Below are 24,889 nucleotides of genomic sequence, written 5' to 3' on the forward strand. Positions count from 1 at the left end.
GCTTCAAGCCCCCAGCCTGTGTTCCAATATGAACGCACCAAGAGCCCTCCAGGTACCAGCTGAAGTGAGGACTCTTTCGCTCTCCAGGGCCCCTCCCACCTCCTCTGCCCCCCACCCGTGAAGAGGGCCATTCCATTCCAGTCCCACTGGTAGTCGTCCCGGATTGATTGATTTACATTACAGCCTTTTCTTTTTTACTTTATGTATTTAAACGCAAGTTAGTTAACGTACCCTGTAGCATTGGTTTCAAGAGCAGAACCCAGTGATTCACGTCTTACACGTAACACCCAGGGCTCATCCCAACAAGGGCCCCCCCTTAATGCCCATCACCCATTTAGCCCATCCCCGCACCCACCCCCACCTCTGGCAACCCTGAGTTTGTTCTCCTTGTTCAAGGGTCTCTTACGGTTTGCTTCCCTCTCTGTTTTTATCGTATTTTTCCTTCCCTTTCCGGAAGTTCATCTATTTCGGTGGCCTGATTTAATACAACCTCAAACCCCCCTGCTTCCACTAAATGTAGGGTCAAGTGGGACCCCTTAGAGGTTTCTTCTCAGTAGACCGGGTGGTGCCTCTGCCATGAGAACTGTGCTCTCTGATGCCAGGTCTCCAGCAGGAGTCTCTCAGCCCTCTTGGAGCCCAGCAGCGGTCAGCACGCTCTTCAGTATCGGCTAGAGGTTTTCAGCCAGTCCTCACGGTAACGTTGATGAAGGAGGGATGTAGTCAAGCGTTCCACACCTACTCCCTCTGGGGCCAGACTCATCTCAGAAGACCTGTTCTCCAATGTTTGGAGGCTAGAACCCATGAGATTACAATTAGAAAATGCTAACGATGGCGTTTTATTCTTAAAATAACTCTTAAAATTCAGCTATAAATTCCACTATGTAGCTCAGAGTGTGCGAGGTAAAACTATAAAATATGCCTGCTTCAACAACGTGACTTCCAAATATGGTCATAGTTCTTTCATGTTTCCAAGTAATCACCAGAATACCCATCCCGCCTATTAGCAGAAAGGCCAAACCTGGAGCCTTCCCTAGCAGTTGCTGGAGGAGTCCATCGCCATATTCACCCCATCTAAAGGGCAAGGAAGGGGTGGGGGTTGATTCTGTTTCTAAACAGCGAGAGCAGAGAGAACACATATCCAGTCTGCCAACTATCACTTCTTGCTGCCACACTGTGCCACTATCAGACTGGCCCATGACCTTGTTGACCCAGGTCATCGACCAGAGCACAGAGAATCCCCAGGTTGGACCACAAGTCTGGCCACTTGACCCCAGGGCTTAACCAGGGTGCCCGGGTCCAGTTTCAGCCACTACTTGGCCAAACCCAGCTGCCCCTTATCCCTCTCCACGCGGAGTGCTTCCATGAACCTGGGCCGCCTACCTAAGTTACCTCTGTTGGAGACGTTTTTGATCGTCTCCTTCATTGGGCTTCAGTTGGACCACCCTGGTCCCTCGTGGCCCATCTTCCTAGCTTCACATTTTCCTGGCTTCTTTCTGTCCTTGGACAATTAATGCAAGCTGGTCCCCCTCTTCCTCCTCGGGGATCAGTTTTGCATACCAGGGGTCTCAGCGATGGACACCTTCATCAAGGGCGTGCCTTCGGTTACCCCTCCTCCTCATGGACGCCTATTCATTCCGAGTCTGTGCCACCCAAAGAGTCATCAAAGCCTCTCCTTTGAACGGAGATCTCCTTCAGGACTTTCACCACTGCATCCAGTTCAAGAAGAGTCTGGCCTCTTTTTCAGGATCTCCCTCATCATCTCCACCCTGGAGGCAGCACGTACACGTGCCAGAGGGCATGAGTGGAGTGGCAGCTGTTTGCCTTTCACCAGAACACAGCGAAACCCAAGGGGCATGGACTCCACTTTGGACAAACTGGTCGGGGCAGGGAGGCAAAGCCACAACAGCAGAGCGATTGTACATGGCCTCGTCCACTTTTTCTCCTCTGGCCTGGAAGCCCGGCAGTTAGAGCACAGCTTGCTTGTGTGAGCGGCTGACCCGCAGAGGGTGACCCCAGGAAGGAGACGACAGCCAGCCAAAGAAAGGCTCCAGGATGGAGTTTCTACGTCAGCGTGACTCATGGCCCGATCGAGCCCGTGGTCCTCAAATGTGAACCCTTGAGGTTCGCCAGGGCTGGCGAGGCTGCTGCTGTGAATTCAGAGGACAAGTTCGCGTAGGCAAAGTGTGTTGTTGTGCCGGAAGCCGTTTGCCTTCCCTGTCTTTGTTCCAGAGGCCCAGGCGGCGGCCTTCACCTGCTTGCCTTCTTCCGGGGTCCTCCTGCTCAGATAAATCAATTAAAAGCATCATCTACTGGAGGAACACAAACGCAGGCAGCAGGAGAGGGCCCGGAGGGCCAGGTTCTGTTCAGTTACTCTGGGTTTCTGGGTTTCTAAGCACGTTCCAAAAATATAACCCCCACCGCCATGGCAAACCTGCCTTTGATGAAACACAATGTACGATCTCTAATGTTGACACAGAACAGATGGGACTTTGATTTTTTTTTAATCTGTTCTCGATAGAAGAGAAATAAGCACAATGGATTTTTTTTCTTGATTTGGAGGGTTTTTCTTTCCTTTTTTTTTTTTTTTCTTCCTCACATGCATATCTGAGACTGAGAGTCCTTTGGCTCTTTCTCCTTGTTTGTCATTGATCCCTTCTATAACAGGGAGTCTCTGGTGGACCGGGCCTTTCTTTTCTCATCAACCAGCCAAGATGAAGGTTACTGGCCCCCGTGTCCCTTCCATCTGGCTCAACAGAGAAGTTGTGGGAGCTGCACACCCAGAGCGTCCTCAGACTTACAGGCAGTGAGATAGTGGCTTGTCATTAATGATCTACAAAGTGATGGCTGAACAGGGGACATGAGGGGCAGTTAGCCTCACCTACCCCAGATATTGCTCCAATCCAAGCAAACCTGTGGGCAAGCCATGAGAAATTGGCTTCAAGACAAGTCTCCACAGACTGCAGCCCATTAGCCTGTCCTAAACAGGTCTTCCAGAGCCAGCCCTGGTTGCAGAATGTCTTCTTCAAGCCCTCCCAATGACTGCCAACAGATCCTTTGAGCATGATCTAAGCATGGGATGTTCTTTGGTGCGGGGATGTCCACTCCCCCATGATTCCATTCCCATAACAACAGCTGTTACAGGGGCAGATTGCAGTAGATACTGTGAGACAGGTTAGGCCCCACTATATTAACTCCAAACTGTTTGATTAGATGATAACAGGTACAACTGGATAGCTGCTTAAGCCACAACTCAAACCTAATTTGCTCTTGGGCTTTAATTTCTTCTCACCCAAACACATCGTTCAGGAAAGAAAAACGTTACAAGAGATAGGGAAGAACACACAAAAGACTGCCACTTGGGGTCGTCTGGGGTCGTGGATGTTCTGCCCAAAGCCGAGAGCAGTCTGGCCGTTAGTCTCAGTTAGACAGCTCCCCGGGGTTGTTGGATTGATTCAAAGAAACAAAGGCGTCTTGCGTGCGAGTGGGTGTGCAGGTTTCGTTGACTTTCCCAAGCCCTGCTCACTGTCCCACCGTTCTCAAGGGGCTGTTGGGGTGGCAGGAGGGCTGGGAAGGTTTACGTTTATGGAACTGGTAGGATGGCAGCCTGGAGTCCCATCTTACAGCCTGGAGTCGGTCTCTCCAGTCAGTCTTAACACCCAGAGGCCAGTCTCCCCAGCACAAATTAAATTGCCCTAACCATTTTTCTGAAAGAAAAATATGGAAATAGGAACATCTCTCCAAAAACCATTTTTGCAGAGGAAAAAAAAACAAGATCATACAGCAATATTTTGTTAACAACAGCAACAGTAAAAACCCAAAATCATGATCTTCAAGAGATATCTGCACCCTCATGTTCACTGCATCATTATCCACAACAGCCAAGACTCGGAAACAAACTAAGCATCCACTGGTGGATGAAAAGATAAAGAAAAATGTAATATACGTATTGTGGCATACATTATTCAGCCATAGAGAAGGAAATCCTGCCGTTTGGGACAACATAGATGGACCTTCAGAGTATCATGCTTAGAGAAGTCAGAGAATGACAAACACTGTATGATCTCTCTTATATGCAGAGTCTAAAAACCAAACCAAACCAAAACAAACAACCCCCCCCCCCCACACACACACACACACAAACCAAACTCAGAAACAGAGAACAGGTTGGTGATTGCCAGATGGGGACTGGAGGAAATAGGTGAAGGTGATGAAAATATACAAACTTCCAGTTATGAAACTAATACATTCTGGGGTCGAATGTAGAGCATGTTGACTATAGATCACAATACTGCATTGCATATTAGAAAGTTCCTAAGATCTCAAAAGTTCTCATCACAAGAAAAAAAAAATTACTGTTATAATTCTCATCACAAAATGTTACAGTTTCTCATCATAAAAAATCATAATCTCTCATCACAAGAAAAAATTTGAACTATGCCGCAATTGTTATATATATGCTATGAATGTTAACCAAACTTATTGTGGCAATCGTTTCCCAATAGATCCATATCCAATCATTATTTTGTACACCTTAAGCTAATGTAGTTTTACACGTCAATGATAGCTCAATAAAACTGGACAAAATTTTACAGAGGGGCAGAAACTATTCCTGGGTTTATTTATTTTGTGAGCTAGCTCTAGAAAAAGAAGTCTGTTTCTACCTTTTAGATATTTCACACACAACGGAAGCATGTCCTCTTGGTGACTCTATTTCCCATACTCAATACCATGTATATAAACAAGAGGGCATTGGGGCGCCTGGGTGGCTCAGTCGGTTGAGCGTCCGACTTCGGCTCAGGTCACGATCTCGCGGTCCGTGAGTTCGAGCCCCGCGTCGGGCTCTGGGCTGACGGCTCGGAGCCTGGATCCTGCTTCCGATTCTGTGTCTCCCTCTCTCTCTGCCCCTCCCCCGTTCATGCTCTGTCTCTCTCTGTCTCAAAAATAAATAAACGTAAAAAAAAAATTTTTTTTTAAACAAGAGGACACTTGTCATTTCGTTTGCCATGCTAGACAGGAAGTGACATGATACATAAAAGATACTCAATAAATGTTTTGGCTTTAAAAAAAAAATGTTTTAGCAGTCATTATTTAGTTAATGAGCATTGAGTGAACAAGCAGCAGGAGGAGGAGAATGACAGCAATGATGCTGACCGTGGAGTAAAGAAGAGAAAAACAAGATGGGCTAATAACCTATGTGGGGTAACCTACCAATTATCTGATGAGTAAGCATAAGGAAGATGGGAGCACTAGGGACTCAAAGCCCGCTCTTACCACTTAGGATGATTAGTTGGCCAGTCCCATCATGTCCCATGTCACTTTCTTCACCTTTAACATGGAGGTGATGATTCATCGCAAACTGTGAAAAATCAAGAGAGAAAACTATATGTGAAAGCATTCTGGAAAAGGGTTTGTACAAACATAAGGAGGTAATCTGATTTACAATCATAAAGATCTACATAAGTCACTCAGCATCTGCTCAAGTGTTAAAACATCATAACTACAGTCTATCTATAAAAAATGCAGAATAACCAGGAATGATATATTCTTTTTTGTTGTTGTTGCTGTGCAATGAATGAGCACAAACTTAGCTACTTAACACAGCACCCATGTATAATATTACAGTACTGGAGGTCTGAAGTCCAGGCAGGCTCACCTGGGTTTTTGCTTGGGGCCTCACAAATTTGAAGTCAAAGGTGACAACTGGATTGGGTTCTTATCTGGTAACTCTTAGGAAGAACAGCTCTAGAGCTCATTCATGTGGTTGCTCAAATTCAATTCCCAGGTTATAGGACTGAGGTCCCTATTTTCTTGCTTACTCTCAGTAAGATACCACAGTCAGCATCTTGAGACTGCTCTTAGGACCTTGCCCTGTGGCCTCCTTCATCTCAACAGCCTTCCTTGCATCATAATCTCTCCCTCTGACTTCCTGTTCTACAGCCAGCAAGATAAAACTCTTTTTTTTAAATGTTTTTTATTGTTTTTAATTTTTTTTAATGTTTACTCATTTTTGAGAGATAGAGACAGAGCATGAGCGGGGAAGGGGCAGAGAGAGGGAGACACAGCATCTGAAGCAGGCTCCAGGCTCTGAGCTGTCAGCACAGAACCCGACGTGGGGCTCGAACTCACGAACTGTGAGATCATGACCTGAGCCTAAGTTGGACGCTTAACCGACTAGGCCACCCAGGTGCCCCATAAAAACTCTTTTTTTTTTTTTTAATGTTTATTTATTTATTTTGAGAGAGAAAGAGATAGAGCTTAAGTGGGGAAGGGGCAGAGAGAGAGGGAAAGAGAGAATCCCAAACGGGCTCCGTGCTGTCAGTGCAGTGCCTGACACAGGGCTGGAACCCACGAACCATGAGATCATGACCTGAGCTGAGACCAAGAGTCTGACACTTAACTGACTGAGCCACCCATGTGCTCCAAAGAAAACTCTGCTTTAAAAATATTTTTTAAACGTTTATTTTATTTTTGAGGGAGAGATAGAGACAGAGCACAAGCCGGGGGGGGCGGGGGGGTGGCGCGGGCAGAGAGAAAGGGAGACACAGGATCCAGAGTAGGCTACAGGATGTGAGCTGCCAGCACACAGCCTGACGTGGGGCTTGAACTCATGACCCATGAGATCATGACCTGAGCTGAAGTGGTTGCTTAACCGGCTGAGCCACCCAAGTGCCCCAGAAAACTCTGCTTCTACAGTGATTAGATTAGGTCTGCCAGAAACAGTCATTATTTTGATTAACTTAAAGTCAACTGATTAGAAACCTTAACTACACCTAAAAAATCCCTTTTGCCAGGAAATGTAATGTAATCATGAGTACAATATCTCATTGCATTTACACTCCTGGGGATTAGGGTTGGATATCTGGGGAAGGGGATATCTTAAAATTCTGCCCACCACAGATTAGGAACCCCTTGGAGGATAGCTTTGAATCTGTACAAGATCCCATTCATATACTCTTGGTGCCTGTATACTTACTTATACACAGCAAGTATTTAGTGTGAGTTTATTTTTTTATTTTTGTTCACTTAAAAAAAATTTTTTTATGCTTATTTATTTTTGAGAGAGAGAGAGAGAGAGCATGAGTAGGGGAGAGTCAGAGAGAGAGAGAGACCCAGAATACAATGCAGGCTCCAGGCTCCGGCTGTCAGCACAGAGCCCGATGCAGGGCCCGAACCACGGACTGTGAGATCATGACCTGAGCCAAAGTCGGTGGCTTAACTGAGCCACCTCAGTGCCCCTAATGTGAGTTTATTAAACAGGGACATGAGGCTTCTTTAGGGACATCTTCCTTGAAATCTCTACTTCATAAAGAAAATAAGGAAAGAAAGTGCTAATAATTGCTAATTATTGTACATCTTGCTAATAATTGTACTGTACCCACCTCACCCCTCTGCCACCTAGCAAAACACCCAACATATAGTGAGCCCAAATAAATCATGCTGAATGAATAAGTGAATGAATGAATGGAAGAATTTTCCGCTTAGGCTCAACTGATGATCTCTTTTGATATCTGCATATTAAGCTAAGTTTTTTAGTCTTGTTTTTATTTTTTTTTAATTTTTTTGGAAAAGAAGAGATTGGGGAAACCTCAACAGTAAGATTTTATTTTGCCTTTTTAAATTTTTTATACATGTTTATTTATTGACTTATTTATTCTGAGAGAGAGAGAGAGAGAGAGAGAGGCTGAGACAGAGGGAGAGAGAGAGAACTGCAAGCCAGAGCCCGACACGGGGCTCAAGCCCACAAACCGCGAGATCATGACCTGAGCGGAGATCAAGAGTTGCATGCTTAACCCACTGAGCCACACAGGTGCCCCGATTTTGTTTTGACTTTTTAGACACTTTTTATAAAAGTTTCTTCAGGGATTTGTTCCACTATGATCTACTTGCACAGAATAATACTGTTCCCCGTCCGCACAGAGAACAGTATTTCCAGACAAGAAGGAGATTTACATAGATCAAAGGAAGAGTTCTGCCTGAGGCATCGGACAGCACCTGAACAAGGACCAACTCCAAGAGCCTTCTCAGAAAGAATTTGAGAGCCTTACCATTTTGCTAAGGAATTTGACTTCACGGAGCATCATAACAAACTAGATTCTAGCTCAGCTAAAGAGTGAATGGCTCCTACCAAACAAGGCACAAAAATACTTCCATTACCCATCCACGAAAATAACAAAGCCTCCACACTGTGCAAAGCTTCCTCTTTGAAAGCTGGATTGACAGATATTGGATTGAAGCAACGCAGCTTAATATCAAGAAACGACAGCTGGCAGCGTAGCGGGGAAACACAACCCACTTCGCTGTGGATAAATCAATGTTCTGCTCTGAGCCATTACTGCATTAGTGGCTGGTTAATACTTAAAAATAAAAACTCGCAAATGTATTGGCTACACCTTCATCAGACCGTCTCTCTGGAGGATTCTTTTATGATTCTTCTGTTTTCCAAGTTGCACAAAACAATTTTCCACTAAACCGTATCCCAGCATATTCTGCTTCCTAAACCAAACCATTTACATAATAGGTAATTTAACACACACACACATACACACACGGAGGCACACAAATTAGCCAAATATATGTGTAAACAAATACCTTGCTAAGGTTTGGATACACTTGGAAAATGCAAAATATTTACACTGTGGTGGAGGGGGAAGATGGGAGTAAAGTATATATATGTCACAAGTTCAAGAACAAAATACATTACTATTATCTAATATTTATGATAGCACTTGCTACACTATTCTAAGCACTGTATTTGTATTAATTCATTTCATCATCACAGAGACTCTATGATGTGGGTGTATTACTAGTATCAACCCCCATTTACAGATGGACCTCTGAGCCAGGAGGGCAGACAGAAGAGCTGGGTATCAAATTTAAGAAGACTTAATTATTAGACTCTGCTACCGCTAGTATACTCAGTGGTGGGCTGTCCGGGCTTCACAACCACTTTGTTACCATGTGACCAGGTGCTGCCTCCTGCTGCTGGTTGGCTCCCAGTTCTTGGCTCCATTTCTCTAAGCCCCAGTTCCCACATCTGTAAAATAAGGATAAAAATAGAGGCAACCTCCAAGGGATAATTAATGTGAGGATTATTCATTTCTCCATTCGAAAGATATTCAGTGAGCATCTGCTCTGTGCCAGGCACTGTCCTGAACAATAAGAGGAATGGACAAGCTCCTGCCCTCAGAAAACTTGCCTTCTAAAGTGAGGACTAGACAATAAACAAAAATGTGGCAGAACTATACAGATTCTATAGGTGCTAAAGCAGTGGAGAGTGGACCTCCTCACTGGGCTGATCAGATACAAACCTGACCCTTGGGGTGAAGAAGCCACTGGGACATCTAGACATATCATAGAGAAAATGGTCTCACATTATTTAGCCAACACAGACTCAGAAAAGTTAAGTTTTGGCCTCAGGATACTGTGTCTAGTGAGTGATGGCGGCTGTGTTTTTCAGGTCTGTGGGACCCCCAAATCAGCAGTTATTCTAATGGAGATGTTCAATAAATGATCATTTTCTAAGCTGCTTGCAGCTGAAGAATCTTCCTCTTCTTCTAGGCTTTACATTATGGCTGGCTTTAGCACAACTGATAAAAGAAAAAGTGGGCAGAGATAGCAACTTGACTTTCAGGTACCAACTGCGTAAAAGACTCTATCTCAAGACATGACTTCTTCCTGAGCTGGTCAAGGTCGTCCATAGAAATGGGGATCAGAACGTGCCATCTCAGGAGAAGGGCTGATGAACTCTTAGCAAGATGTCACTTTCTGTTGTCAGAATCCTCCTGGGGTGATTTTAGACAAGTTAAATAATGTCTTTCTTCCCTGTTCCTCATCTGCAAAATGGGGCTAAGAGGAGTCCTATTTCACAGAGTTGTTACAAGTGTTGAGACAGCACCATTTGAATGTTTGAATGAGATACATCCAAACATACCCAAATTAAATATGATGATTCTGATTTTCATCCCCAAACTACTCCTACCCAGCCTTCTCCATTTCAATAAATGGCAGTTCTGTTTTTCAAGGGTCTCAGTCTAAAAACAAGCCAACAAAAAATAAATTTTCTGGATTCTCTCCCCCACAACCCCTGCCATATGCATTAACAGAAGTCTGTCATGCCAACCTTGAAAATTACCCAGAATCCAACCACCTCTCACATATTTACCTGCTAGAACCCTTGTTCAATCACTATAATCTGTCACTGGATTGTTGCCATGACTACTTAGTGGTCTCCTTATTTCCATCCTTGGCCCTCAATAGTCAATTCTCAAAGCAGTGACCAGAAGAATCCTTTAAAAATAGAAATCAGCTTATGACACTCAGCCCAGAACCCTGCAATGGCTTTCTCCCACACACAGAATAAATTCAAACCCTACACACTGTCCCTCCCCCATTTCCCTCTAAGTTTGTGTCCCCTCTCACATTCTCTCTCCTTAGGTCACAATGGTCTTCTTGCTATATTCCTTGAAAAACTCTTGCTATTCATGCTTTTCTCTGGGGCCTTTCCTTTTGCTTTTCCCTCTGGCTGGAAGTAACTCTTCCCCCTTGGTATCCACATACATGCCCCCCACTCCTTTAAGGCTTTCTTCCAAAGTCACCTCTTCAGCTAGGTCTTTCTTGAGCATTCTGTTTAAATTTCCAACCACCAACCCTCCAGCCAAGCACACAAATGTACTCCTTATCCTTCCTCCCTAGTTTTATTTTTCCCTTCACAGTATAAAACTTTTATTGCCTTACAATATAATTGACAAATATTTATTTTTTAAGTAGTTTGTCTCTCCTCCCTAAAATACAAATTTCAGGAGGGCAGAAATTTTGTCTGTTTTGTTCACTGTTGTATCTCTGTTGCCCAGAATGGGGTTTCTCAACCTCAGCACTACTGACATTTTGGGCAGGATAATCCTTTATAGCAGAGGGCTATCTTGTGTATTGAAGGCTATTTAGCAGTGTCCCTGGCCTCTGCCCATCAGATGCTTTTCCCCAGTTACAACTAGTCTCCAAATATTGCCAAACACCCCCTGGAAAGCAAAATATCTTCCAGTTGAGTATCACTGATCTAAAGCAATGCCTAATGCAAAGCAAATGCTCAATACATGTTTATTGAAAGAATAAATCAATGTTAAATGAGTTAATGTCTTAAGTACATAGAACACTGTTTGGCACGTAGTAAGAACTCAAAAAATGTTACATTTGATGAATGTGTTATTTTTATTATTATTATTGCCTTGCTGTCTACATCTAGAATAAACTATGGAGGCAACCAAACTGTGTTATGTGGAGCCCTAGGACTTGGTACAGACTTCATTTTTTAAATATATGTGAATTATTTTAAAAACTGCAACACAAAGCCTCACACTGAGAAGCGTTAACACATTGGTTACCACCAATTCATTAACTTGTGTTGCCACGTTAAATTGTTTTGTGCAGACCTCAGAATACATCATCTTCTGCCATCTCTGCATATATTTTAACTTCTTATAAATGTGTTACTGATTCGGAAGGCTATAGTTTGGCACTGGTGTTTATTTTTATTCTTGTCTATTCCTGTCGGCTCATGTAAAACTGTTCAAGCAAGTATTCCATGGTAGAGTTGTATCAAACATACATTGATTTAATCTGCCCAAATTCAACTCTACAAGCTTGGCCAAAAAAATAAAGAGAAAAAGCATAATTTTCATTCAACATGGGCCCCTGAATGCAAGCCAATTACTTCATCTGGTGCTCAACTAAGCAACAGCAATCTGTTCCACCCTGGAGGAACAATTGGCTGTATTAGACTTAGTGGAAAAATGGGACACTCTACACAAAACTGATATACCATCTTTTATGGGAGATTTAGGGTATTTTTCATGGCCAAATTTGACCATGTATGTTTATAGTTCTTTTTTTATCTACAGTCTCAAAATGTAAAAAGTCTTTGAAAAATAGCATTTGGGAATAACTCATATGGCAGCAAATTCTGTGAGGTTATTCATGGTCATTGGTTTCCCCGTGTGTGTGATTATGAGATGCTGCCCCAGACCCTGCTGAAGGTGTTACAAAGGAGAAGACACGTGCCTTATTGCCTTATGAAAATTCTGATTTTCAAAACACATGTGACCACACAGTTTCAGAAGATGGATTGTGGACCAGTAACTGGTTTTCTGCTCACTTGTTATTTTTTTGAGGCCTCAGTAGGATGTTACCTAGGGGTACAGCAATACCACTGTTATGCACCCCACCCAATCCGTGCTCCCTGCTTGTACCTCACATGTCAAAAGAATGCGAGTGAGTAAAAGCATATACAACATTTAGGTAGCTTTTGTACTTAGTGTAAGTTTGGGGTACTTCTTGTCTCATTTTTATATTTACAATATCAAATTAAAGTAGTTGTTACATAACCCATGAAGCCACTAATCACAGGGACTAACTATACTACACACAAAGTCTTATTTATTTTTATAATAATAATAAGCATCATCATTGTCATGGCTGGTGGTTCATCTTTGAAGTCAAATTTCTTACCAGTGTTTTTTCACACTTCAGTAACAGTTCAGTTGAAGAGCATCCTAGGATTAGGAGGTAAACTGTTAAAAATGGTCATGTCTGCTCCCACATGTAATATCTTATTTGTTCAGTGCAGACTTTATCAACAAAACTGGTAAACCACTAACCAGACAGATCAAGTCAAAAAAAGAGAAGACATAAATGATCCATAATAGAAATGAAAGAGGGAGTATCATTACAGTGCCAACAAGCGTGCAAAGGATAGTAAGGAAATATTTTAAACAACTTTATGCCAATAAATTTGATGATACATGGACACATTCTTTGAAAGACACAAACTACCAAAGCTGACTAAAGAAGAATTAGATAATTTGAATAGTCTTATATCTGTCTAAAAAGTTGAATTTCAAGTTACATCCTTACAAATTGATTCTAATGCTCTCATTTTTGAGCTCTAGATTTAACATGTAAGAAAGAATGCAAAGGAGTAGTAGAGATCTTTGGGGGCTTGAGCAGAAATAATCTGTAATCTTAGTTACGGTACAAGTTCCATAATGTGTACATCTTTTAAAACTCTTCAAACTATACACCTAAAATAAAGGGTGAATTTTACCACATGTAAATTATATCTTTAAAAACCTGAATAAAAAGGGGTGCCTCAGTGGCTCAGTCATTTGAATGTCTGACTTTGGCTCAGATCATGATCTCCCAGTCCGTGAGTTCGAGTCCTGCTTCATGCTCTGTGCTGACAGCTGGAGCCTGGAGCCTGCTTTGGATTCTGTGTCTCCCTCTCTCTCTGGCCCTCCCCTGCTCATGCTCTGTCTCTCTGTCTCTCTGTCTCTCTCTCACTCTCAAGAATAAATTAACATTAAAAAAAAAACCTGAAGAAAGAAAGATGAAGAAAAAATGAAAAGTGGCCACTATTTGGGAACCAAAAATCCAGGCAGAGTCTGAAACAGCAAAATTCAACATAGAGAGTGCTCAGATGACAAGCCCAAAGAAGGTTCTCAGGCAATGAAGTCTAGACAGAGTTACGGGTTTTACATCAAGTTGGGTAGAGGCCCTAATGAAAGCACAAGCCACATCTAAAACCACCACGAAGTCCTGTCCTCACTCTCCATCCGGCAGGCTCTAGAAGAACACAGAATCAATCTGACCTCTAGTAGCTTTCCCTTTGATGAAGAAACATTTCTCTTCCTTCTCCATGGCTCCTGTGGGAAAGTACACGTACAAGTTCATGGGGTGGTTATAGCTGCTTTCCTTGGGAAATAACCTGCTCTTCTCGAAGCGAAAGAGACATTTTTTTGGTGAACGACAGAGGCCTAAAAAGGAATTAAAATAAATTTCTTCGCACAAAGTAAAAAATACACAAAACTAAAGAATTGTGTCTCCCTTTTACTTCTAGGACCTAAGATTTTATTAAAGCTCAGAAGTGTCACTTGTAGACCCAACTGTCATCATTTTTGTTTTATTTTTTACTACTTTGTTACGGGCTGAACTGTATCCCCTACAAATGTGTATGTTGAAGTCCTGACCCCTGCTACCTCAGGATGGGACTATTATCGGAGATAGGGTCTTTGAAGAGATGACTAGGGTTGAATGAGGTCATTAGTGTGGACCCTATTCAAATCTGACCCATGTCCTTATTAGTAGAGGAGATTTGGGCACAGACACACACGGAGATAAAACTTTGTGAAGGCACAAAGAGAAAATGGCCACCTGCAAGCCAATAAGAAAGGTGTTTAAGAAAAAAAACAACATGGGGCACCAGGGTGGCTTAGTCAGTTAAGCGTTCAACTTCGGCTCAGGTCATGATCTCATGGTTCATGGGTTTGAGGCCGGCATCCAGCTCTGTGCTGACAGCTGGAACCTGGAGCCTGCTTTGGATTCTGTGTCTCCTTCTCTCTCTCTGTCCCTCTCTTACTTGCTCTCTGTCTCTCTCTGTCTCCGAAGAGTAAAGAAAAAAAAACACATTAAAAAAAAGATAGAAAAAAGAAAAAAATACCCTACAGAACGCAGACGCTTTGACCTTGGTCTAAAATCATGAGAAAATAAACTTCTGGCCTTCAGCCTGTGGCCCTTCATTATGGAAGCCCTTACAAGACTCAAATAGTGACTTTCTGGGCAGTGGGTACATAATAAATACAAGGAAAACTCTCCATTAGGAAGCTATGATCTCTGCCTTGCTTGAGCCAAGTCACAGCCCTCACAGAAAGGGCAAGAAACTCCAAATGAGCTTGTCCCAAATGGAGTCAGACGTGAGTCAACCATGCTGGACACTGGTCTCAGCCTTCAAGTTCATTTTAGCAGCCCTGGAGCGATTGTAGTGTGAGCCTTTTCCGTATGACTTCCTAATGGCATTTGTGCCTTGTTCGTGCCCATATTTGAAAATGAACAAAACAGGCATTTGGTTAATTACATATTTTTAAATCTGAACAAATTTTATTCCTGAATCCAGCCCAGCTTGTTTTTCGCTACTCCAAATGCGACAGTGAGCTATGCGGGGTGACAGAGTAATTTTCTACCCAAAAAAATCACAACAATAATTTAAGAGCCCCAAAAAGAAACAGGAAGAGGAGGACAAGAGAGGATATTTATTTTCAACGAACACAGACGGAGCATGTTCTCTGTTCTCTGTACCAGCCTCTTCATCAAGGAGCACACAGCCTTGGAGCTCATCTCACGTTCTCTGAAAAGCCTGCTTTACAACATACTGCTTCACAGCAAGGACTTTAAAACAAGAATGCCTTGGGTTTCAATTCTGGCTTCATCACTTACTGCTCTGTTTCATTTATCTAGCTTTTAATCTCTCTGGGGCCTGCGTTCCCTCATCTTCTAAGTTTTATTACTGTTTGGAAGGCACTTATTAATTACTATCCTTCAAATTCAATAGAAACTGTCATCGTTTGTATAAGAGTTTGAGACATTGTAAAGCACTTTTACATACACTATTGTTTTTATCCCTAAAATGCCTCTGCGAAGCCAAGGGAGGGTATTGTTACACCTGTTTGATTTGTAAGGAAATTGAGTCTAAAGAGATTTGATGACAAGCAGGGAGACAGTTTTATACTTAATTCCACATCTTCAAACCCCTAATGCTAGGCTCTTTCCCATCAGTACACTGCCTTCTCCCTCCCTAAAGGTGACCTGGAAGGTTGCTTTAGGCCAGGATTTATTTCAAATACCTGCCTTCCCTCTTGCAAGTTGTAATCAACAATCCATAAACCAGGCAGACTGCAACCACACCAGACAAACGCAAGTCTGCTAAATGCCTTTTGCTGAGACAACTGATATCAACAATGATGATCTACACACACACACGCGCACACACACACACACACACACACACACACACACGCATCACATACATCCCCTGGGGCTCCCTGCCTGGAATCAGGTCATTTTAAGAACTCATTTAATACAACTATGCCTTGAAAGGCAACTGCTATTGGCTCAGAATGGCACTGTCCGAAGGCAGCCCACTCCTGGAGCCCTAGCTGCTGACGGCAAGGGCCATTAACTAGCCTCCCGGCTCTTCATCACAGAATTTCCCCAGCGTGGGATCTGAGTGATCTCAAGTCAAAGGCCATTTGCCTGGGGTATGCTCTCTGATGCAGAATGTCTGGGCCTGGGCCTTGGCTTGTAAAGCAGGATTGCTCAGACTTTTTAAAATGCAATCTTCAGTAAAAAAGATATTTATGTCGTGACCCAGCCACAAGTGTGTTTGGAAACAGTGGGTAGAGAAATCAGTTTAGTGAGTACAACCAAAATTTTTAAAAATTAATTAGAATAGAAGGGGATGAAATGGAATGAAATAATTATAGAATAGAATAGAAAGCGTATTGCATGTGGTCAGGATGATCTATCTATCTATCCTCTATCAATCAGTCAATCATGTGTCAATCTATCTATGAACTGAGACTTCACGTTTAATCTACTTCTGACTGTGAGTCATAGTCAAAAAGGTTTGAAAGACCACAGTGCAGACCATGTCAACAGAAGGGTGTTGCAGTGGTTGGGGATTTGAAGAAAGAGCTGTAATAAGGTTTGAGAAGATGAGTGAATCCTACTTCTTCCCTAACTGGGTTCTTTCAAAGGCTCCTCCTCGTCATTTCCCAGCAACCCCCTTCCTTGCTGAGCACACACAGTCATGTGAGATAGAGCCTGTGACATCCCCAGCCTCATGGCTGACCACTCCATCGAAGTAATGAAACAAGGAGGCCATGAGGCTGGGGTGACTCTAATGCCTTGATAGCCTGTGAGCAAACCAAAACCCAAGCCAGGCTCAATGCATTGAAATTTGAGAAAATGAAACCGGAAAACAATTATCCGAGACAGCCAACCAGACTTCCCCAAATAAGTCAACTGCTTACGGCTATAGCCAACCAAAAAATTTCCTTGCTTTGCTTCCACATCTCTATAAGGACTTAACCCTAAGCTCCTGTTTATGGAGGTGGGGGGGTGGTTCCCAACCACCTTTGGTTTAGCAGCACCTAACTCAAATCAATGTATGCTCAAATAAACTCTTGAAAGTTTTGATGTGCCTCAGTTTATCTTTTTAACAACTCCTGTTGCCATCCTGCCTAAGCTTCAGCCACACCAGTGTAGTTGCTGTTTGGGGAAAAATCCAAGCTCCCCCATCCTTACAGGGTTCTGCTCGTCTATTTCTTCTACCTAGCATTCTTGTTCTTACTGTGCTTCTGCCTTGGTTACTCCTGTTCAATGCTTTCAATTGTACAATGGAATTAACCACCTATCTCCTCCAGGAAGCTTTCAGATCTCACTGAGTATTCATTCATTACCAGATTAGTTCCCTCTACATATTTAAATGTGTGAAGAAAGAAATCAATAAGCAACTAAGGAAATGATTGACAGAATGAATAAATGAGTAAAGCTTTTCCTGTCTTAGGATCCTCTAGAGTGAAGCAGGTACCTATACCTAGAAGGAACAATGGGCAGGATAAGGAAGTGGATACAGAAGAGGAGTCACTTCCAAGGGTCTCACTGGAAATTAGTGGGAGTAAGGGCCAAATTCCCGGTTTCTTGAGAGATCCAGATCTAGAGACTCATCTTTCCATTAGACCTGTAGTTACATCCCAAAGAGAAGGGAGAAGCAGGGGAGACCTTGTTGTCTGTGGTCTTCATCCAGGCAACAGGGGGACTCCAAGAAATGTACACTTTGAAAGGGAAACTCTGGAAAGGAAAAAAAGAAACAAACTTTCCCTAGAACTAGCCCAGCTGATATAAGCAAAACCAAAAGAAGAGGTGAGTAGATTGCTTAATTCTGTGAAAAATGTGCCCCATTAGGCTGAACCATCCAGACTCATTAGTTTGGAAACTAAATTGCCTTTCAAAATATAGTTGTGTTACATCAGTGTTTAGAAATTCCTCTTGGCTCTGCAAATATTCAGTCTTGTGAAAAGAGATGCCATGCCCCTGAAAATATTTTCAACTGTCTACAATATGGTTCTCTAAAATATTAGAGGTAGAAGAAAAAGAGAAACTGCCCCAAAGTCCTCATCTGATCATATAGAGAAGGAGGCAGGGTACTGCTTGCCCAGGCTGTGCCCAGAACCTGTCCTGTCCCTTTCGTGTTGGGGCACTTGCCTCCCACCATACTGCCTTATCTTTTGCTCGTTGCAGATTAGTTTTCTTCTTTAATTTTGTGAGAGAACATTCCTCCCAATTATAGGATTGAGATTTATGGAGATAACTGGAAAGCGTGAAATTCTATTGGCCTTCTCCCAGATTCCAAGATATCAGAGGAAAGATTGCAACACTGTCACATCAAATTAAGTGTCAGATGAAAAGAGCTCCAGGGAATCTTCAATCCAAGAGCGCCTTTCCATCTCACTCTCTTTCTCTTTGAACTCCTGCACTTTAAATAAAGCTTAATGGGAGCTGATCTCAGAAATAGCCACTTTTTCTCAGCACAGATTATATTGGGAAGAGATTTAGAATGGTAAGTTTGTGAAGTGTGCTCGGGGATAGTAATATGACTTGGAGAGTTCTTTGCATTTTACATTTCTTAACCAATAGTCAAAGGGATGCAATATTGAATATTATTTAAGTATTTATTTTAGAATATTTTGGGGCTTAATTTTGGTTGCAAAGATAATACAGAAAGCTCCCACATATCCCTCACCCAGTATCCTCTATCACCTACACCTTACAATACCGTGGGACATTTGTCACCGCTAAGGAACCAAGGCTGGTCATTATAACCAACTGAACTCTACACTTCATTTGGATTTCACTAATTTTGCCCTAATGCCCTTTTTCTGTTCCAGAGTCCCATGCAGGAAACCATGTTCCATTAAGTCATCCCGTCTCCTATACTTCTTTGACCTATCACGATTCCTTCAGATTGCTTTTGTTTTTGATGACCTTGACAGTTTTGAGGACTCCTGGTCGGAGAGTCCATACATTGGCCTTCACTCTGCGCTTGTCTCTTATCTTTTTCACAGTTAGACTGGGGTCATGGGTTTTGGAGAGGAAGCCTGCAGAGCTAACATGCCATTCCCATCATATTTCGAAGGTTCTTGTGATCAACATGACTTATTGCTGATGATAACCCTGATCGCCTGGCTGAGACATGGATTAAATCAAAATGGCAAAACTTTTTAACCATGTGTAAATCACTTCCGTTGCCAAAACTTCTTTCACTACACTTCCTGGGGGTGCAGAAGACAGGCAATTTGCAAAGCGTATCGCATTCTTCATCCTGCTAGTTCTTTGTTCATGCTGCTGTCTCTGCCTAGAACTCACTCTCCTTCTGCCTTGGCTAATCCCTGCTCATCCGTCCATATTCAGTCTTGCCGATACTTACATTACTTTTTCTGGGACCCTCATTGCCTAGAGAGGCAGGGCAGGGTATCCCTACGTTTGTTCCCACAGTGCCCAGTTGGCACCATTTGGCATGCTGATTTATATGTGCTTACTTTCTACCACCTCCCTCTCATCTGTGAACTTCTTGAATAACATGGCCATGTATTATATATTCTCATCCTTAGGGCATAAGAGCGCATAGAGGAAAGTTGAGAAATGCTCACTGAATAGGTGAGAGAATGAATAAACCAGAGCCTTACAACATTGTCCAGTAGATATTATTTTCATTTTTCAGATGGGGAAACTGAGGCTTGGGGATATTAGATAACTTCCTCGAAGTTAGGAAGTAAGTAAGGACTGTGTCCTTCATGTCAACTTCAGTGCTAATATCTCAAGAATTTGAAATGACCTGGTGATGTGTGCAAATTCCTTAGTAGCTAGAGGTGGTTTTTGTGCTGTCTTGCCTCTTCTTCTAGGTTCAGTGGTTACTATTTGGGTCTTGATTACAGTGTTTTAATGTAATGTAGTTGAACCTTAATTGTAAGAGCTTCATGTTCTCTCCTAAAATTTGATGCAGGGTGCCCAAGGGACTTCCAGGTTTGTCTCTTTGAAAGTGAATTTAAGAGTGTACCTAATGTTGGAGGCCCAAATGTGATCATTCACATTATTTGCACTCTCAGTTTGTGAGATGTATATATATATATATATATATATATATATATATATATATATATATTTGGAAGCAATTGCTAGTCCTAATTTGGATTACAATCAAGGATGTCTGTTCATAAAGATCACTACATTTGGAGCTCATCCTTTGCTTCATACGGGATGATGCAGAGATCCAGAGAAGTAATTTATGTGCTGAAGGCCAACCAGCCAGAAGGCGATGAGACCATGTCCTGAAGTTCCTCACCATGCCCTTCCTCTCCATCACTTGGGCTCCACTAGAATTGGCTGACTTCCAGAACACAAGGTAGTACATACATTCTCTATGGAGTATGATAAAATATTGGAGTTGCTGAAGACAGAATGAAGAAAACCTGGGCCATATGTACAGCCCTTCTCTCACCCCTTCTTTGTCCTCCTTTGCTCTTTCCTCTTCCCTCCCCCTCCTTCTGCTTGACAAGTGGGTTACAGTAAGAGAGAGGGAAGTGGGCACAGTGCCAAACTAATTATAACATCTAAACTTAACCTACAGCTAAACAAACATATGCTAGATTTTCTAGATGAGTTCCAATTTCAACGATTCTGTTCACTCTCCCTGAAGAATTTCTCACAATGCTACACTCAAAATGGGAACCTCACCACTCCTAGGAAAGGTGGGCAGTCCTTGTAGCTGTGCCAGAGAAGCTCCAGCTGACTGACAACATGGGTAGAGTCTTCTTTCCTGGCATTCTGCATCATTGTTGTTTTCCAGCACAAACTCTCAGATCACCGATTCCCCCTAACTGTTGGTTAAATATCCTGTCCATTCCCATCCACAGCTGCCAATCCAAGGACATCCCAGCTGCAACAGTGGCCATCAGACCACTGCAGCCCCTACTCAGATTTTTTTGTATGGCCTCCAAGCTAAGAATGGTTTCTGCATTCTTGAATGGTTGAAAATAAATCAAAAGGATAATAGTATCTCTTGGCATATGAAAAGCACATGCACATGAAATTCAAATTTCAACATGCATAAAGTTTTGAATTTCATTGATTAAAAATTTGTAAAAATTAGTTTTTGCTTTTTTTATATAAGTACCTATATAATCATCTCAATTTTGCCTCTTGGCCTACAAAGCCTAAAATATTTACTACCTAGCTCTTTACATTAAAGAGCTGTTTCTCCCCTGTTATGGAGAAAAACTGTAATGTCATAGTTAGAAACTCATGTCTTAGCAAGCTGACTTGGATGGAATCCCCATCTGTGGGGCTTCAAAGCTGGGTGATTTGGGGGCAAGTTACATACCCCTCGCAAATTTGCTTGTCAATTAAATGGGAGAAAATAGCACTTGCCCTGTAAGAATATCAATGAGGATTAAAAGGGAAGATACACGTAAGGCACTCAAGCGTGTGCCTGGCACATAACAAGCACTCAGTAAGTGTTGGTTTTTATCAGTGTCTACATCATCATCCCTGTTATCTTTGTCATTTATTATTAAAGTGATTCTTCTGAAGTTCAGTTCAGAAACTCGAAATCTCTCTAAAGTGGGTCCTCTACTGAAACGGTGATTACAGGGAGAAGCTGATAACAGGAAAGCATGTAAAACTCCCTTTCAGGCTCCTCAGTCCGAAGTTCTGATAACAGGGAACCTGTATACTGGGCTCTCACTGAGATGCTGATCTAATTAAGTTTATGCACATTAGAGAGTCTACAAGGCTTAACCCTCACAGAGGAGGCATTTTTGTATTAACAGAGTTACTTATTTCACCAAATAAATCTTTAGTTGTTGAAATAAGTATATGATGGAGAAGGGAAATTGGTCAATGATGGTAGAAAAAGAATACTTACCTAATTTTTGTGCACAGGAACCAGTCCGCCCTTAGTCCCTTGTCAATGTCACCTTACATACTTCTCACTACTCCCATTTAGGATGATTCAATAACCCTCCCTCTGCTTCCTCCAGCCCAATACACATTTACATCACCTACACACACACTTTAATTTGTCTTTACGAAAGCCTGATATATATAAAAATAGCATTGTATTGTTTTGTTTTTAAATATTTATTTTCATTATAAATGCCATATTACCATATTATTGAAATTTGGGGAAACAAGGAAATAAAAGAGAAAAAAGCCAATATCCCACTTCAGACCTTACTTTTCCTGAGCATATGCTTTTTCAGAATTGTACTCATTTTTTAGGTATATTCGTATCATTCAACAAAGTCACACAGCGCAATTTTCACCTGCTTGGTGAAAACATTTTTCTGTGTTATTTTATAGCCTTCGTACCCATCGGTTAGTTGCAGGCCGGACACAGCTAACCCGAATGGTAACTTTGAGGGAATTAAACTGTCCTTTTCCCAAGCCAAGGCAGTCCCACTGTTGGATAAGCAGAGCACAGACTAGATTTCAGTCTTTACTGGTCTCTACTTGCCCTTGGTTGGATGGCCTTGTACAGTGAACAGTCTAAAGCACTATGCATGGCAGCTTTGGCCAGCTGCATATCTGTTCACATCTTTATCCTGGAGTCTTAGACTATGAATCACAAGATGCCAGTTGTGACCCTTTGGGGCTTTTACTTCACCTGTGTTTTTACACTACTGAGTTCTGAATCTTTAAAGGTATGATAGATGTAACGCCAACGATAGGTAGGGGAAATAATAATAAAGTAACAAGCCATAAAAATAAAAGAACAACACTAAGAAGGACTCAGGAATCAGATAACTAGGTTAAAATCCAACTCCTCTACTACCCGTTGTACAGCAAAGTACAATAAAACATTTATTTGGTCTTTGTCCCCAGTTCCTGGCACAGGGCTCCTAAAAACCCTGGGGTTTCCTGAGTGATAGGTGTGTCTTTTATTACTCATAACAAGGCCCCTTTTGATTATATTTGAGTTTATGCTAATGAAGTGTTACAGGGTAGAGGTCCCAGATAGCATCAGGATGGGAAAAACCCAACCTGTGATCAGTAGGTAAGAACTTTCAGCCCCTCCAGCCATCCACCCCACCCTAATGTCAAGGGAGGGAAGGGGGGGGTGGGCTGTAGATTCACTTATAAATACTCTTGAACAACGAAATTTAGAGAGCTTCTGAGTTGAAGAACACATCGATGTGCTTGGAGAGTGGTGCACCCCAACGGGCTCCTCATATTCCCCCACTCCATGCACCATATACCTTGCCTTATACATCTCTTCCATTTGTCTGTTTCTGAGTTCTAGTCTTTATGCAAAACTGGTACAGGAAAACCTTGGTTTGCGAGCATAAGTCATTCTGGAAGCATACTTGTAATCCAAAGCACTTACATATCAAAGCAAATTTCCCCATAAGAAATAATGGAAACTCAGATGATTTGTTCCACGATCTAAAAATATTCATTTAAAAAAGGATGACGACACTGTAATACTCTACAAAATAATAAAGAAAAATGTAAAGAAAATAGAAAGAAAAGTAAACAAATCAACTTGCACTTACCTTTGAAAACCTTTGTGCGGGTGTGAAGGAGACAAGAGAGAGGAGGGTTATTGTGTAGGACAATTTTCACTATCAGTAACGGAATCACTGCTATCTATTGGCTCGATGGAATCCTTTTCTCTTCGTTCAACTTTAACAAGGAAACTGTCCAGTGACACTTGCTTTTGCCTCCTTTTGAGGACTTTGTGCAAATGTGACATCACGTTGTCGTTAAACAGATTCATCGCTTGCCCTGCTACAGCCTTATTCAGGTGGTGCTTTTCCACAAAATTTTGCAGGTTCCCAAATTTTACACATCTCCCTAATCTTATTTGAAGTGAAGGATTCCTCCACCTTTCTCTCCTCCTCCTCTGCAGACGAGAGGTAGATGTAGACTTCTTGTGAAATCTTGCAATTTCGACGGCTCGCATACCTCGTTCATACTTCTCGATGATTTCCTTCTTAACTTCCACTGTAATCATCTCCTTTTTCTTACTGCGTTTCTTTTCAATCTTTTTCTGCATGGGAGCCATTTTATGTGCTCGCACGGATGTTGACTATAGTACAGTATTAATAAACTCTTGTCATCTACTGTATTTAATGCAACTAGCGATAAGGCAGCAGAGGAAAGGGTCTATATCTACAGGCAGCCTGACCTAGAGTGAAGCAAAGCATTCCTAAGCTTACTCGTGTCTGGAAAAGCAAAGGACTGTTCATAGGCGCTTTGAAGAGACAAAATACACTAGTGCCAGCTGTAGGCACCTTCCGATATTCTGAAAAATCACTGATTTCTGCCAAACACCGCCGTCTGAGACGGAGCATCCAAGCATGGGAGATGATCACCCACAATCCTGGAGACAGAGAGAGAGAGAGAAAACCATTGGCTCAGTTGTGATCATGTGACATTCAGTGTCACGTACTACTCATATTGCAAGACGTCACTCATTTATCAAATTAAAATTTATTAGAAATGTTTGCTCATCTTGCAGAACACTCGCAGATCAAGGTACTCATAACTCAGGGTTTTACCATAAATGTAAATAGGTGTTTTCCGAGTTCTGTGAGTCATTTTAGTAGATTATAGAACCTGATGAAGGGAGTCATGGGAGCCTCCAAATCTGGAGTGAGCTGGCCAGGAGTGTGGGTGGCCTGGCCATTCCATCCGTAGCTGGCATCTGAGGTAGGGGCAGTCTTCTGGGGTCTGTGTTACCTCCGGGTGGGTAGTGTCATAATTGCATTGCATTGCTGGATACCCAGTTGGGATTGGGGAATTAGAGAGCTGGGATGGGAAAATGACACACATTTGATATCTGAAGTGGGGTCAGAAAACACCACACAACACCCTTCATGACTGCTGGTGACAGTTCATAGAACAGGGGAAGAGATTTCCCCAGCATGGTCCAAGCATTCCCGGGTTCTCCAGTTCTCATTCCTTCCCAAGCACCCACTAATGGGAGTGCAGACACACTTGT

At 42.4% G+C, this 24,889-nt stretch overlaps 1 long non-coding RNA gene across 1 annotated transcript; it reads right to left on the reverse strand.

The window, feature by feature from the left end:
• Positions 1–378: 378 nt before the first annotated feature.
• On the reverse strand, positions 379–23,937 carry LOC122235157. Its single transcript, XR_006213292.1, has 3 exons — positions 23,439–23,937; positions 5,272–5,356; positions 379–791 (listed from the first exon to the last, which is right to left on the reverse strand). It is a non-coding gene; the product is annotated as an uncharacterized LOC122235157 (long non-coding RNA).
• Positions 23,938–24,889: the final 952 nt, after the last annotated feature.

The sequence above is a fragment of the Panthera tigris genome, chromosome F2 (assembly GCF_018350195.1).
Source record: "Panthera tigris isolate Pti1 chromosome F2, P.tigris_Pti1_mat1.1, whole genome shotgun sequence".
Taxonomy (NCBI): domain Eukaryota; kingdom Metazoa; phylum Chordata; class Mammalia; order Carnivora; family Felidae; genus Panthera; species Panthera tigris.